The sequence below is a fragment of the Akebia trifoliata genome, chromosome 2, assembly GCF_017979445.1.
Source record: "Akebia trifoliata isolate Shusen 1 chromosome 2, ASM1797944v1, whole genome shotgun sequence".
Classification (NCBI taxonomy): Eukaryota; Viridiplantae; Streptophyta; class Magnoliopsida; order Ranunculales; family Lardizabalaceae; genus Akebia; species Akebia trifoliata.
Genome location: NC_141376.1, coordinates 26645261 through 26660941, shown reverse-complemented (window position 1 = coordinate 26660941; position 15681 = coordinate 26645261).

Below are 15681 nucleotides of genomic sequence, written 5' to 3'. Positions count from 1 at the left end.
ATTTAAGAGAGACTTTTTCACTATAAGCTTTGAATTGGAATTTAAAAGTCGCATAGATCAAGTAAAAATAAATACATATATTTTTAAATTTTATTTTATGTGTTTTGATTTGATTCGGACATGAAGTCTATATTATTGTAATGTTATTTCTCCAATGCGACAAGTCATAAGGTTAAATAATTAAAATTGTATTAAATTAGACTACTTTCCATTAGTTTACAAGAGTAAACCTTAGGTAAAGGGGTGTATCATCAATTTCAAAACACATGAGCAACTCAAATAATCACCAAATTGTGGAGGAATATGTTAAAAACCACTCAAAAATTCAACCTATCCTTTCACAAATCCGATCGGTTCACCAATCCCACCAGTTGAACCAATTCAACTGGATGGGTTAATTGGTTTTTATAAAATTGGGTTTTTTCAATGGACTTGACCTGTAGAAGTTAGTGGGTGTAGTCTAACCTTGTCCGACCTGTCAGTTCGATCCGATTTTTAAAATGTTGCTTTGCACCTACTAATCTTTTTTTTTAAGATGAAATTACACAAAACCCCTTAAGTTATTACTCAAAGCACCCACCTATTTCTCCTTAATTATACCGAGTGAAAAACTCAACTTCGTCTTCATCCTACAGATTCCCAAACCCTAAAAATGAACCTAACCAGGTTTTGAGTACTCAACCGAAAGAAGAACTCATTAATTTTCTTAGTATTTTGACTAAGATTTTTCAAAATCATACTATCTTCTTTTTTAAATAGATGTTAGTTTTTATTCTTACCTTAATTTAACTTCTCGCCATTAAATTTCTTTGTTCTTCCATTGCAATTACATTGGATTTATCTCTTTTTTAGGTTCTATCTGGATTTATCTTCCCATTGTTGCTAATTGATGTTTAGAATTTTTATATGGATGTCATAAATTGATTTATTATAAATGTTTCAACATTTATTTGTAGGAATCAACCAAAGATATCATTCAACATTGCACCAAACACATAGACCAACATAAGTTTGTTGGGGAATTGTATGAATTAATAGATTTCACTTGTGCATTTGTTATAAACAAGATATTTATTCTGTAAGTTTTCTTTCTATACATTTCTCATTGATGAGAAATTGATTTTTTTTTCTTATATATTTTTGAATTGTAGATATTCATAATTTTGACAAACTGTGCAAATGGGTTCGAAAAATTGGCAAGATAGTTGGAATTGTTATTTTAGTTTCAAAATTTAGTTTAAATCCTACTAGAATATTTTTTGGTTATCAAAGGCGTGGCAAATATAAAGGACCCAAAAAGGGCAAAGATCATAATACATCAACTCATCGAACGAGAAAAAGAAATGTGGGTGCCCATTCATTTTGAGAGGTATAAAAATGCCAAAAGATAATGAATGGAATGTTAAAGTGGATTGTGGTACCCACAACCATCCTATTTCACAATATTTTGAAGGTCATTATTTTATCGGAAGCTCACTCCCAATGAAAAAGTATTCATGAAGAAAAATGTCCAAAACATGTGTCAAACCAAGAGAGTTCCTTCAAGTAATCAAGAAAAAAAATGGGCATGATGCATCTACTATAGAAACTATTTATAATGCTTGTGTTAGAATAAGGATGACATAGAAGGTTGGAAAATCTCAAATGAAATTTTTGTTTAAGAAGTTATATGATTCTTCGTATGTGGAGTGGCACAAGACAGATGAGGGTACATATAGAGTTAAAGATTTATTTTGGGCTTATCTGGAGTCAATCTAGCTTGGCAAGTGCTTCCCAGACATTTTACTTATGAATTCCACTTATAAAATGAACATATATAAGATGCCATTGCTAAAGATTATTGGTGTTTCTTCTATGGAAATGAAATTCTCCATTGCATTTGTGTATTTGGACGTTGAAAAGAATGATAAGTATGTATGGGCACTATTAGATCTGAATGTGCTTCCTTCAGTCATTGTGACAAGCCAAGAACTTGTCTTAATGAATGCGATCAAAAGAGTTTTTCTAACTACATGAAACTTCTTATGCCAATACCACATATCAAGGAATATATTGGCGAAATCCAAGAAGATGTTTCAAGAAAAAGGAAGATTGGGAAAAATTCATAAGCAACCAGTTGGTCTTAACCTAGTGTGCATGGGAGTACAAAGAGCGACCTATCAATATTTGAGGATGATTTTTTTCTTCAGATTTCTTGATGTTATTCTATTTGTGAAAGATTCTTAATCAACGCCATATAAGGAGTCATTTGTAGCAGCATAAACCGACCGAAGCTTCCACTTTGGGAACACTACGACTACTAAAGCAAAAAAGTTCACATCAAGATTAAAGAGACAACTTAGGTCATCGCAAGGTACATTTGTTACATCATGGGTTGTAATCGACCCATTACTCTTGTTGCAACTTACTGAGATTAAAGCGTCATTCGAGATAAGCTTAAATATAGTTATGCATGATTTTAGACCGACCTTGTACAAGGAACTAAGAGGTTTTGTCTCCAAAAAGGCACTTGACATTATATTTAGTGAGAAAAAATGATCTTCATATATTGGGTCGATAGTGAATTTGCTTGTAGGTTTATATTATGTTGTATACATGGGCTTCCATGTGCCAATAAGATCTCATTATACAAATTTGAGGGTTGCCTGATTCCTTTTAAATGCATTCACCGATGTTGGAAGAAATTATCTAATATCCTCACCACAATTAAATAGATGAACTTGATTGCTTTCTTGATGTGGTGAAGTTCATGAAAGCATATGAAGGTGCTACTAAGACTTTTAAAAGAAGCCTTTTGCAAAAATTAAAAGAATTTCATGAGCCACAATCAACATCATTGGAAGAGGCTAAATTAAAGAAGAACATTAAAGGATAACCTAGATCATCCATCAATAAGAAGTGCAAAGTTTGATTCATCTACAAAGAAAGATCTTTTCAAATTTGAACATGTCAAACTTGTCATTTCCTTTGGAGATAAATTATTTCAGAATCAGTCTTATGATTCGAATCAAAGTTCAAAAGCTACTTGTTCATCGAAAAATATTGGTTCATCACACGAGTTCCAATGTACTTGAAAAGTATTTATTATGCCTTCCTTCTACGATAACACCTTATATTATGGATGTGAACGATGTTCGTGGTGAAGGTCATTGTGGGTATAGAGCAGTGGTTGGCCTTCTTGGTATGACTTCAGATCTATCATGGTCCCATGTTAGACGTGAGTCAATGAACGAGTTGAACTTTTTTCGAGAAGAATATTACAAGTTGTAAAATTATCATTCACGGATTGATGAGCTCCTTCGATCTCTAAGTTTAATTGAACAATCTACTCCATTTGATAATTGGATGACTATGCTCAACATGGGTCATATTATAACATCACGTTATAACATAGTATTAGTTCACATCTCTTTGCATCACTGCTTGACCTTTCTTCCACTAAGATCGTCACCAATATCGGGGATACCCATACGTTTATGGTTATTGGGTTTGTAGGCAACTATTTCATTTAGCTAGTAATGTCGGAAGGATGTTTAAAACCCTCCATCACTAAAGTATGGAAAACGCAAGAAAGTAGCATTGCCTCAACTTGGGAAGTACTTTACAACCAACATATTGAATTGTTTAGAAATATCATTGAACCTAGTGTTGCATTACGAGAAAATACATATAACTAATGAATGATAATATCCTAGAATCTTTTTGTGATCAGATATCCATATTTGATATATATATATATATATATATATATATATATATATATATATATGGGAAATGTTCAGCAACAAACATTTTGGCAAAACATTTTTCAAAACATGGGTTAGAGGTTTTGGAATGGGCTGATTTTTGGTGAGGATGATCTCTACGGTGAGGTGATCATCATCACCAAAAATCAGCCCATTCTAAAACTTCTAACTCCATCAAAAATGGTTTACAAAAAATGGACGGTCCACGATTTTTCAACTTGTAAATTGGGGCTAGAAGTTTTGGAATAGGCTGATTTTTGGTGAGGATGATCTCCTCACCGTAGAGATCATCCTCACCAAAAATCAGCCCATTCCAAAACCTCTAACCCATGTTTTGAAAAATGTTTTGCCAAAATGTTTGTTGCTGAACGAGACCCTATATATATATATATATATATATATATATATATATATATATATATATATATATATATATATATATATATATTTTTTTTTTTTTTTTTTTGTATTTACATATAAATGATACATGAAAGTTTTTTTGTAATCGCGTATCCATAGTCGACAAAACTTGTGTATTTTCATATAAATGATTTGTTGAGAGAAATTTTTGTATTTATATATGGATTAGTGAAATGAAATTTTTGGTATTTAGATTTAGATAATGTACGCAATGAAGTTTATGCATGAATTATAAAATATAGGTATTGTTTTTTATTTCTTCAATAACAAGTTTATAAAACATAGATAAAATATTTTAATGTAAAAAATATTATTCAATATGTTCCTACCGACGCCGTAAACAAAACCACTATAGTAAGATATGTAACTGGGTAAACAAATTTCGATCTAAACCTACAAAATAAAGACTTTCAATGAATATTTTTATTTTGGTAGGTTCTTACTATTTCCTTTGACATGCACTCGGTATGATTCTATTGAACATGATTGCAAAACACCGGTAGGAAGATACTAAGTATAGAAATTCAAATCATAAAATATATATTTTTTTTTGTTCGATATGTGCATATCGAATCTGTGAACCAAACCATGATAGGAAGATATGTAACTGGACAACAAATTTTGGTATAAACCTACCAAATAAAAGCTTTCAATGAATACGTTTATTATGGTAAACTCCTACTATTTTCTTTCACACAAGATCGAAATGATTCTACTGACCATGAACTGTAAACAATCGATAGGAAGGTACTAAGCATAGACTTTCATATTACAAAATATATTATTTAGTGTTCGATAGGTTCCCACTTTTTCTTTTCACACAAAATCAGTATGATTTTACTGAACATGAATAGCAAAAAACCAATAGGAAGAGCATATATGTTCAAATTACAAAATATACTTTATATTGTTCGTTAGGATCTTACCAACTAAAGGCATATATCTGGTTCGATATGTTTTTATTAGAAAATTTAAATTAAGTTTGGTTTCTTTTTACGTTGACAAACCACTAGCCATTGATATATAGATACCGAACAAAGACTTTTAACTAATATATTTTAGTCAGTAGTGTAAACACCCCAATTTGAACGGGTCCCCACTTAAAATGACCAAAAAATATCAATTTTTCAATAAAACTCACCAACAGGCCTAAGAAGCCCAAATCGTCTAAACATGGCATTTTTATCAATTTGAGGGCTCCTAAGACCCCTAAAGGTCTAAGGAACCCACAATAAAAACTTGGCATACCTACCATTTCCCTTACTTTTCACCGCTCCACTCTCAGAATCGAAATTACCCCAAGCTCGCTAAAGCCCATCAACCCTTAATTCTTTAAAAAAAAATCATTTTCACCTCATCCAACTTAGCCTAAATCTAATTCCATATTACCCAAATCCTAAAACTCACCTACCTTCAAAAATTCATTTTAAAATATACCCTAACCAATCCCAAAACCTTTCATAAAATCCAAGCTCAAACCAATTCATATCTATATCCATAATCCAAAAACCATTACCTACAAACCATTATCCACATCAACCAATCAAACTTTGATCATTAAATGGACACTTGTCCACACCACAACTCACCTCTCAAAAAATCATTATACCAAACCTAACCCTTCACTTTTCTCTAACACAATTACCAACCCACATCAGAACTCATACTCCCTACACTCTATATCATAAATCTAATCCATCACTTTTCTCTAACACAATCACCAACCCACGCCTCCCTTTATTATTCACCCTCAACCCATTCTCACAAGCTATCCCCACACCTTTTCCCTCCAATCAACTCACCTAAACACTCCACACCCATACCCTTTTTGACACCTATCATCATCCCCTTTATTCTCCAAAAAACCTAAACAACTAACCTCTTACACAACTCATTCTTTCAATCAAACACCATATCCCCTCATCTCACCTAACACTTAATCCAATTCTTTCAACCAAACACCCCATCATCTCACCTCACCAAACACTCAACGAAATGGATTGGGTAGGATCTAAATCATTTGGATAAAAAATTATTCATTTGCCTCCCTTCTACAAATACCCGCATTTCTACCTAAAATTTCACATCTCTCACCCTTAAACCCCGTGTCATTATCTTCTTTTCTATCTTTTCACCCTATTATACCCTCAAAAGTATTCTTCTAATCCTATAAATACCCCCCTCACCTTCCAAAATAAAAACACCAAGTCTAAGTCTAAAAAATTTGTTAAAAATTCTCTACTCTCATCAATTCTAAAAAAATTATTATTCTCACAACTCTACTAAGGACTCAAAGAGAAGAAGAAGAAGAAAGGAAAATAAGATTAAGTTAAGGTCTCAAGGTGGGTCAAAGGAAGCATTATACCCCCTTCTCTCTCTCTTCTCCATTTCCCTTTTCTACTTTCCCCCTTCATCACTTTAATTTTTTTAAGAAAAACTTAAGATGTGATGCTCCCTCCCCTATATCTTGTAGATTAGGCTTCTGTTCGATTGAAAGTATAGGAGTTGTAACCCCTTTCAAAATAAAACCATTTTAATCCTTCAACTAGTTTTGAAGCAATCGGTATTTGAGTCCTTCTCAACTCATAAGAATGAACCCTTAATCATTAGCCAACACTCTTCAAAAGTATGTTGTTTTCCAAGGCTAAGTCCATATAAAGATCATATATTTTAATGAGATCATCTTTATAAGTTAAGCTGATAGCAAATCCCTACTTATGATACAATTCGTTAACACGTGGCACCTTCTTTTTTATATGCGTTTTCATCTAAAATGATCGAGGTATTTTGAGGTTACTATCACGTGGTGGAGAGAAATGGGTGCCTAACACCTTTCCTTTTCTTTAATCGAGCTGCTTACCCCGATCTTAGGTTGATTGGTATCTTATCCGTACGAGTCACTAAACGCCAAAAATGACAATTTTTCTAAAAATGTACATCGGGTGACCATTCACATCCTTTTCAAAAATGAATGGTGGCGATTCCAAACCTTCATAGAAGTGATCTTTGGAATTGAAAATCACGCATCTATAATTGGCGACTCCACTAGGGAGACTAGGTTCAACCCTTGTGTCGACTTGATCATTTTGAAAAAAAAACGAAAGTTTTTTATTTGTTAGCTAACATTGTTTGTTTGTTGTTTGTGTTTTCTTTATTTTTACTTACATGTTCATGTTGTAATATTTATTTACATGCTTTCTTCATTACATACTTGTAAGGGGGTCGATGATGAAAAAATGATGCACAAGCACTTGCGAGCGTAACCCATTGCACAAGCCACCCTACTTTCAACATATCTACCCCCGATGCCTATTAATTCTACGGCTTGAGATCGTTATTTCAAGTGTCGGGGATGAACACATCAAGTCCGATCACCGACTTATGACGTGTATACTCTGGTATGCATCAAAGTTTGAAGATCAAATAACCATAACCCACCTATTAGCCGCATGCATGTGTCCGATTAGATGTGATAGGACACATGTTCTTAATGAACGCATTGACCCCCAATTACGAGTTGTATTTATTTTCGAGATCTCAAAGCCCAAGTTGTAAGCCCATGAAAGAAAGTTGTATAGGCTTAGGTGTATTTTTTTTTTTACTTATTCCCCTAGGTAAGAGGGGAAATTACATTTTTTTAAGTCATGAATATCATCAAAAACAAAAAAAATGTATTTTTTTTATTGGCTCAAGCCAAAAACTAGAGGCAATGTGTCTTTAGTTTGGATTAACAAACTTAAAAATAAATAAATAAAAAATAATAATTTTAAAAAAAAAAGTCATACTGGTTTATGTTTGAAGCACGAACAAATATAAAATACCATGGTCCGTGCTTGAAATACGAATTAAAATTTTTTTTGCTCATTTCGTTCTTGATATCAGTCTTGACAATTTTTGTTTTGGAGTTTATTTGTTTATTTTTTGAATTTTAAGGCCTAAAAAATACTTAAATAGGTCATTTTTGTAATTAAGTTTAGGCCTACCATTCGTCATCATTTTAAATAGGATTTTGACTCTCCTAAGTGTCCATTTATGATCCAAATTGAGTTCCCCTATTTTCTACTGAGACCCAATGTGGCGCACTATCGATTACAATCAAATTCATTATCATCTATTATCGAGAGTCAACTCGAATAGGTTCACGACCCGTATCCATTTCAAATAGGGTCCACGACCCACATCAATCTGAATCGAGTCCGCGACCCATATCAATCTGAATCAAGTCTACGACCCATATCCATTATAAATCGGATCCACGACCTATATACAATCCAGATATGATCCACGATACGTATCCATTTCGAATTGGATCCACGACCCGTATCCATTTCAGACTAGGTCAATGATCCAAAATCGACCCAAATTGGGTCTATGATCCAAATTCAACCTAAACTGTGTCCATAATCCAAACCCGACCCAAATTGAGTCCGTAATCCAAATTCAACCTAAATTGAATCCATCTTCCAATTTCTATCAAAACCGAGTCTGTGATCCATATGTGATCTAACAAGGTCGACAATTGACCGATCAACTCAAATGAATTTAGTTTTTTTTTCTAATAAAATATATTTTCAAAAAAAATTCAAAACAAAAAAAAAAAAAAGATTTAAAGGCGCCAATTGCATATCTTGATCAAAGTCGGTGCTTAAGAACGATCTTGCCCTGTTAAGGGGAATAAACTACGTCTATTCAAGGAAATAAAGTGATTTAACAGTGCCCTCGCAAAAACATTGTACGCCACCTCTTCCTTGGGGATCTAACTGGCCAATCTTGATTTTAAATAATTGAATTGGAAGCTAACCATATTACCCAAATCCTAAAACTTACTTACCCTTAAAAATTCATTTTAAAATATACTCTAAGCAGTCCCAAATAACCGAAAACCTTTCATAAAACCCAACACACCAAAGTCCAAACTAATTCAAATCCATATCCATAATCTATAAACCATTACTCACAAACCATTATTCACATCAACCAATCAAACTTTGATCGTCAAATGGACACTTGCCACACCACAACTCACCTCTCAAAAAATTCATTTTACCCAACCTAATCCCTCACTTTTCTCTAACATAACCACTAACCCACATCACAACCCATACTCCCCATACTCCATGTCATAAACCTAATCCATTACTTTTCTTTAACACAACTACCAACCCTCATCACAACTCACACCTTCTTTTGTCATTCACCCTTAATTCATTCTCACAAGTCATTCCCATACCCCTTCCCTCAAATCAACTCACCTAAACACTCTACACCCATACCCTTTTTGACATATGTCATAATCCCCTTTACTCTCCAAAAAACCTAAACAACTAACCTCTTACACAACCCATTCTTTCAATCAAACACCACACCCCCTCATCTTACCTAACACTTAATCCCATTTTTTGAATCAAACACCCATTATCTCACCTCACCAAACACTCAATTCAAATGGGTTGGGTAGGATCCAAACCATTTGGATAAAAAAATATTTATTTCCCTCCTTTCCACTAATACCCTCTTCTCTACCTAAAATTTCACATCTCTCACCCTTAAATCTCTTGTCATTATCTACTTTTTTTTAATCTTTTCACCTCATTATACCCTCAAAAGTAACCTTCCAATCCTATAAATACCCCCCCTAAATTTCTAAAATGGTTACGCCAAGTTTAAGTCTAAAAAATTTCTCAAAAACTCTTTACTTTCCTCACTACATCTACTCTAAAAAAATTGCTATTGTCACAACTCTACTAAAAACTCAAAAAGAAAAGGAAAAAAGGAAAAAAGGAAAAAAGGAAAAGAAGATCAAGCTAAGGTCTCAAGGTGGGTCAAAGGAAGCATTGTACCCCCCTCTCTTCCTTCTCTATTTTCCTATTCTACCTCCCCCCTTCATCTCTTTAATTTTTTTAGAAAGACTGAAAATGTGGTGCTCCCCTTTCTTTATGGTAGATCGGACTTTGGTTCGATTGAAAGTATAGGGGCTGTAAGTCATTTCAAAATAAAATCGTTTTAATTCTTCAACTAGTTTTGAGGTAATCGGTATTCGGGTCTTTCTCAACCCATGAGAATGAACCCCTAACCATTAGCCAACACTCTTCAAAAATATGTTGTTTCTCCAGGCTAGGTCCATATAAAGATCATCTCCTTAAATGAGATGATCTTTATAAGTTAAGCCGATAACAAATCCCTACTTAGGGTATAATTCGTTAACACGTGACACCTTTTTTTATGAGCGTTTTCATCCAAAATGGCTAAGGTATTTTGAGATTACCGCCATGTGATGGAGAGAAATGGATGCCTAATACTTTTCCTTTTCTCTAATCGAGCTGCTTTCCCCAATCTTAGGTTGATTGGTATCTTATCCGTACGAGAGTCACTAAAAGCCAAAAATGATGTTTTTCTAAAAATTACATCGAGTGGCCATTCACACCCTTTTGCAAAAATGAATGGTGGCGACTCGAAACCTTCGTAGAAGTGATCTTCGAAATCGTAAATCACGCAACTATAGGTAGGTTCCTAAGGAGTCTATATGTTTTATTTTGGTTCATTCCTATTGAGTTAAGAAACAATATCCGATAGTTACATATTGATCGTATAATAAAAATGAATAAATGTTAGTCGACAAATTCATATTGAAATTTAGAAATTATCTTCGGTAGGATTGTACCAAATTTAACTAGTAGAAAAATGCGAAATTCAATTCTGTAGGTACTTACTGATATGTTAATGCTAAGTTCTGTGGTAAGGTATCGAACAAACACCAATAGGTTCAATACGTACCCATCGAGCATAAACTTCTAATGAATAGAAAACTTGTTCAATAACAAATGTAATTACATTTCTGAACCTGTTGAGAAACACATATTTGCAATGCATAGCACATATCTATATATATATATATATATAATATATATATATATATATAGTTAATAACTTAATATTTTCATCACAAACCATACTTAATAACATAATCATAAATCATACTATTGTCATCAAGAGCCTTGATATTGTCATCCCAAACCACACACATAAACCACAGATTAGGGATGGCAATGGGTTAGGTTGTGTCGTGTTCGTGTCATGTTGAAGTAAGGCTATTATGAAAATTTACCAAACCTAACACATTTATAAATAGATATACTTGATCCAACCCATATATAACCTATTTAATCAAACTCTAATCTTTATTGGGAAAAATAAGTTCCATGTCCATCCCAAAAAAAAAAAAAAAAAAACATTACTAAAAATAATGTCACACAACCGTAAACTAAGTTCAATGGTGAAAAATAACTTTCTTTTGAATTCTTTTTCAAAGTCCATAGAATTTTATCCTTAACAACCTATGGCATTAGAACATGTTTTTGGATGCCATAAGGTGATGTGGCCAGAAAACCTTCCTTAGTAAGGAAAGTGTTTTTTAATAATATTATTATTATTATTACTATTATTATTGGCTAAGCAAAATGTATTTCATTATCACACAACACATATCAGGAATCAAACATTACAAACCTCTAAATTTCAATGAAAAAAATAGGGTAAAAAATTATAAATATAAATAAATAATTTAGTAAGAAAAGTGGTTTTTTCTTTTCCAAACTAAAGCTTAATCATTTATTACTCTAAAAATAGCTTAAAAAACACCCTTTATATTTTATAGAATTTGATAAAAAAAATTGTATTATGAAAAAGTTCTAGGAAATTCTAGAAAAAAAATGAATAATTTAAAAAATTCTTAAATAATTGTTGATATGTTTAAAATTATATGTTAATGACAGAATAACTAAATGTATCAAAACTGGTTAAGTGAATTGACACTTAGAAGCTAGACCAGACACATTTAATAATTGTGTTAAACGGGTTGACACTATTATGACCCAAACCCAATTAGGCTTGACCCAAACCTATTAACTTTGTGGCATTTTTGTGTCGTGTTCGCGGGTTGTGTTGAGATTGCCACCCTACCACAGACTATTAGTTAAACCACATCCATCATAACTAATGACATAAACAACATCATGTCGCATCCTATCAAAAAAAATAATTGTCACCTTTATTCTTTCCTTTCATTTTCGTTTCGTCTTCTTTTTCGATCTCACATCCTCTCAGAATTAAATAGGATTAGTCAACGCTATGTGATCGAAGTGCAAGATGTCATAGACTTGTCAATCCCGCTCAAGCCATGCATTATGGTATTTTCTCACACCCATTTGGATCGATTGTTGAAGAGATCTCAATGCCATGCCTCTATAGTGGGTCTACATAAACAAAACATAATCAAACCTAGTCAATCATTTATTCATAAAATTAATAACAAAATAAATATATGTAATTACCCAAACTTCTTATATTGGTGACTTAGAAACTCATCCTCCAAACACTGAGAATTATACCCAGATCTCCTTATAGGATTTTGAACCTATTTATGTGTAATGGTGTAAAACCAAGGTAGATATTCGCTTACAAAATCTTAAGGGTTGGCAATAGGATCTCTATGTTTCTTATGGGAAAGTATGTGTTTTTTCCAATTTTTAAAGTATTGGTCTAAGACCTCATAGTAAACTTTGTAGGCATTTGGTGTAGAACCTCTTCGTGCACATACTAGTGAAAAGTGGGGTTGTTAGGATGGACTAAATGTATTCGAACTTTCTACAGACTCAATCAGGGTGATTGAAAGCACCCTCGATCTGGTGGTATAGATCTAATTTACTATTTTAAGAGTTGCCACCTAATTTTATGGTCTAGGAACCAAAAAACAACTCTAAATAGACAAAAGACACATAATTACAAAGATATTATAAGTACGGGGATTAGGTTAGTAAAAACCCCTTTCTGCTCTTCCAAAAGATTTACATTGTAAAATAACCTAAATCTAGAATATAAAAAAATTAACTTTATTTTTACCTGTGGCGCCCCACCAAACGCTAACAGAAAACCCCATGTCAGATCTCGAAACACTAGGTGGCGCCTTGAAATTTCGGCATTGTCTCCTCTGTTTATGTTAGCATTCCAAGGCGTTCAACCTGTACCTGATAAACGACATACATTATCTTGCATATATACATATAAAATATAATAAAAGCAGAAGCCTATATACATCTAATAACGTAAGATAGATCATAGTGCGGAAGGATAACCAAAATACAAGATTATACAAACATTTTTCACTCTAACAAAAGTCCTAATGCTCAATACAATATCTATAATACTCCTAGACAAATCGATACCATTGGGGGGTATAGCCCCAATACTCACCAGGTGACAAAATCTGATTGTCTATTTGACCCACCAGATGATCCTCACTCATGTTCTATACCTGCCTCACCAAGCTCTAAATTTGAAACTAAAAAAATAATAAAAATGAAAGGATGAGTAACAATGGTTACCCAGTAGGGAAGCAAATAATTTTGACCAATAACCTCTCCTAACATGAACAAATAAACATACTGAATCATTTTAAAATATGTAAAGTTTTACAGAAGAAACTACTATTAACTGATATATATAGCTAGGGATGAGCAACTAAAGATTTTAAAACTCACATTACATCAATCAACAATACCCTCTATAGCATTTTCTTTTTATATAAAACTAATTGACCAAATGGAAACATTAAGCATTTATTTCATTTAATATATCAAAATAAGGCAACAGATACATAATACACAATGGTGAAATAGTGAAATTAGAGAGTTGGGATTCACGATTGGATCACTCTTAGTTAGGACATGATGTTTCATAATAAAGTATTAGTTCCTAATTTTGTGGTTGGTCACTTTTTACCACACTTGCGGGATCATGTATCGGGCTCAGGCTGGCCGTTTGACGTGACCGTAAACAATGGGTCTCTTTTCGATGTGTCAGAACATTCGACTACTATAGATTGTTAGTAATTACTGACTAATCATCTTCATCTATGCCTATTAGGCGTGCATGTGATTCCCAAATATACAAACCATTCGTATACGACCACCTTTACATTATAAGTTTACTAGTAAAAATAGAGAGGAATAAATCCAGATTTCAATTGTGACTGCACTTTCATACGCGTCTCATACCATGTATGAGCTTAGTGGTCCATACCGTACATCCCAAGATAGTACACCACTTCTGATGATATGACGCACTATCCCTTCAGGCATTCACAGACTCTTTAAGAGCTCACAAAATAGCTATATATATTATTTTCATTTGAAAATAAAAAAAATTAACAATACAATATTGAGAATGGACATCCAATTTCCTACCATGCAACTATGGACACCTGGCCTAAAATAAATAATAGAACAAAAAAGTAAACAGCGCCTCGCGCTTGTCGACAATAAATTTCAATAGATTTACCTCGAGATCCGTAAAATGTGATCGTAAATGATTTTATTGATTTTTGATGAAAAGTAGATACAGATATCAGTGTTTTCTCTGATTAATAGTCAAATACAAAATAGTGATGATGACGAATGTAGCTTTTCTTCTCTTTAAGTTTCGCGCTTTATCGGTTGAGAAGGATGCTTTAACGTTGTCTTTACTTTGTGTTTGATCTTTTGTAGATCTTCTTCTCTCCGAGTTTCGTGATTTATCTGTTGAGAATGTTTTCTTAGCTTCCGGAGAAGGGCTTTATGCTTGATCTTCTCTTTAATCGGAGTCCGGATCTCTAAATAACCTTACTCTGTCTCTTGAGGAAGGCTTGAAAGTTTTTTCTTCTTTAGAGTGAGAGCTTCAGTCTTTTGAGAGAAAGTGATGCAGATCTCCTCTCAATGAGAGAGACTCTTGTATTTATAGACTTAAAGGTAATTTAGCTTTTCAATTATACCCCCAACTTAAAGAAGTTTAATTGATTTATTTAAAAGGCTAAATTTGACCAATTCCAATTTTAAGGATTTAATTGATCATTATTGAGCCGAACTCATTTGTTTGGGTGTAGGGCTCAATACTTAATATGTGAATCACTTGATTTTTATATAGATCATGGGCTTTATCTGTGAAAACCCAAAACCCAGGCTTATAAAAGGCACGTTCCCATTTAATGGACTGAATTTGGATGCGAGGCCCATTTATAACTTTAAGGATTTTTTATTTATATGATTTGTAAATGCCTCCTCAAAATTTTGGTGCCTACAAATGCCCCCTCAAGGATGCATTATCGGATGCGTAGCTAATGGTGATACGTCCTTAAACATGCTTACAAAAGTGGCTATGCTTTAGTGAAGATGAACTTTTCTGCTGGTGTTAGAGGATGATGTATCTTTGACCATCCCTTTTCATCACTTTTTGATAGGTGAACTTGACTTGAATCTATGGTATCAGATGTGCTATATGTTTTGTCAATTGCCCAACTCTTTCCCTTCTTTCTTTATTTCCATCATCAAACAAGACAAATTTTTTGTCATCTTAACTATTATGGAAAATAGGTAAAGGCTCCATAGTGGGAAGATGAGGCCAATAATTGTTCAGCCTTAGCTGCAATAGTGCAAGGTATGTGGCTGGATTTATCTCTTTTTTTTTTTTTTTTTTTTTAATTTGG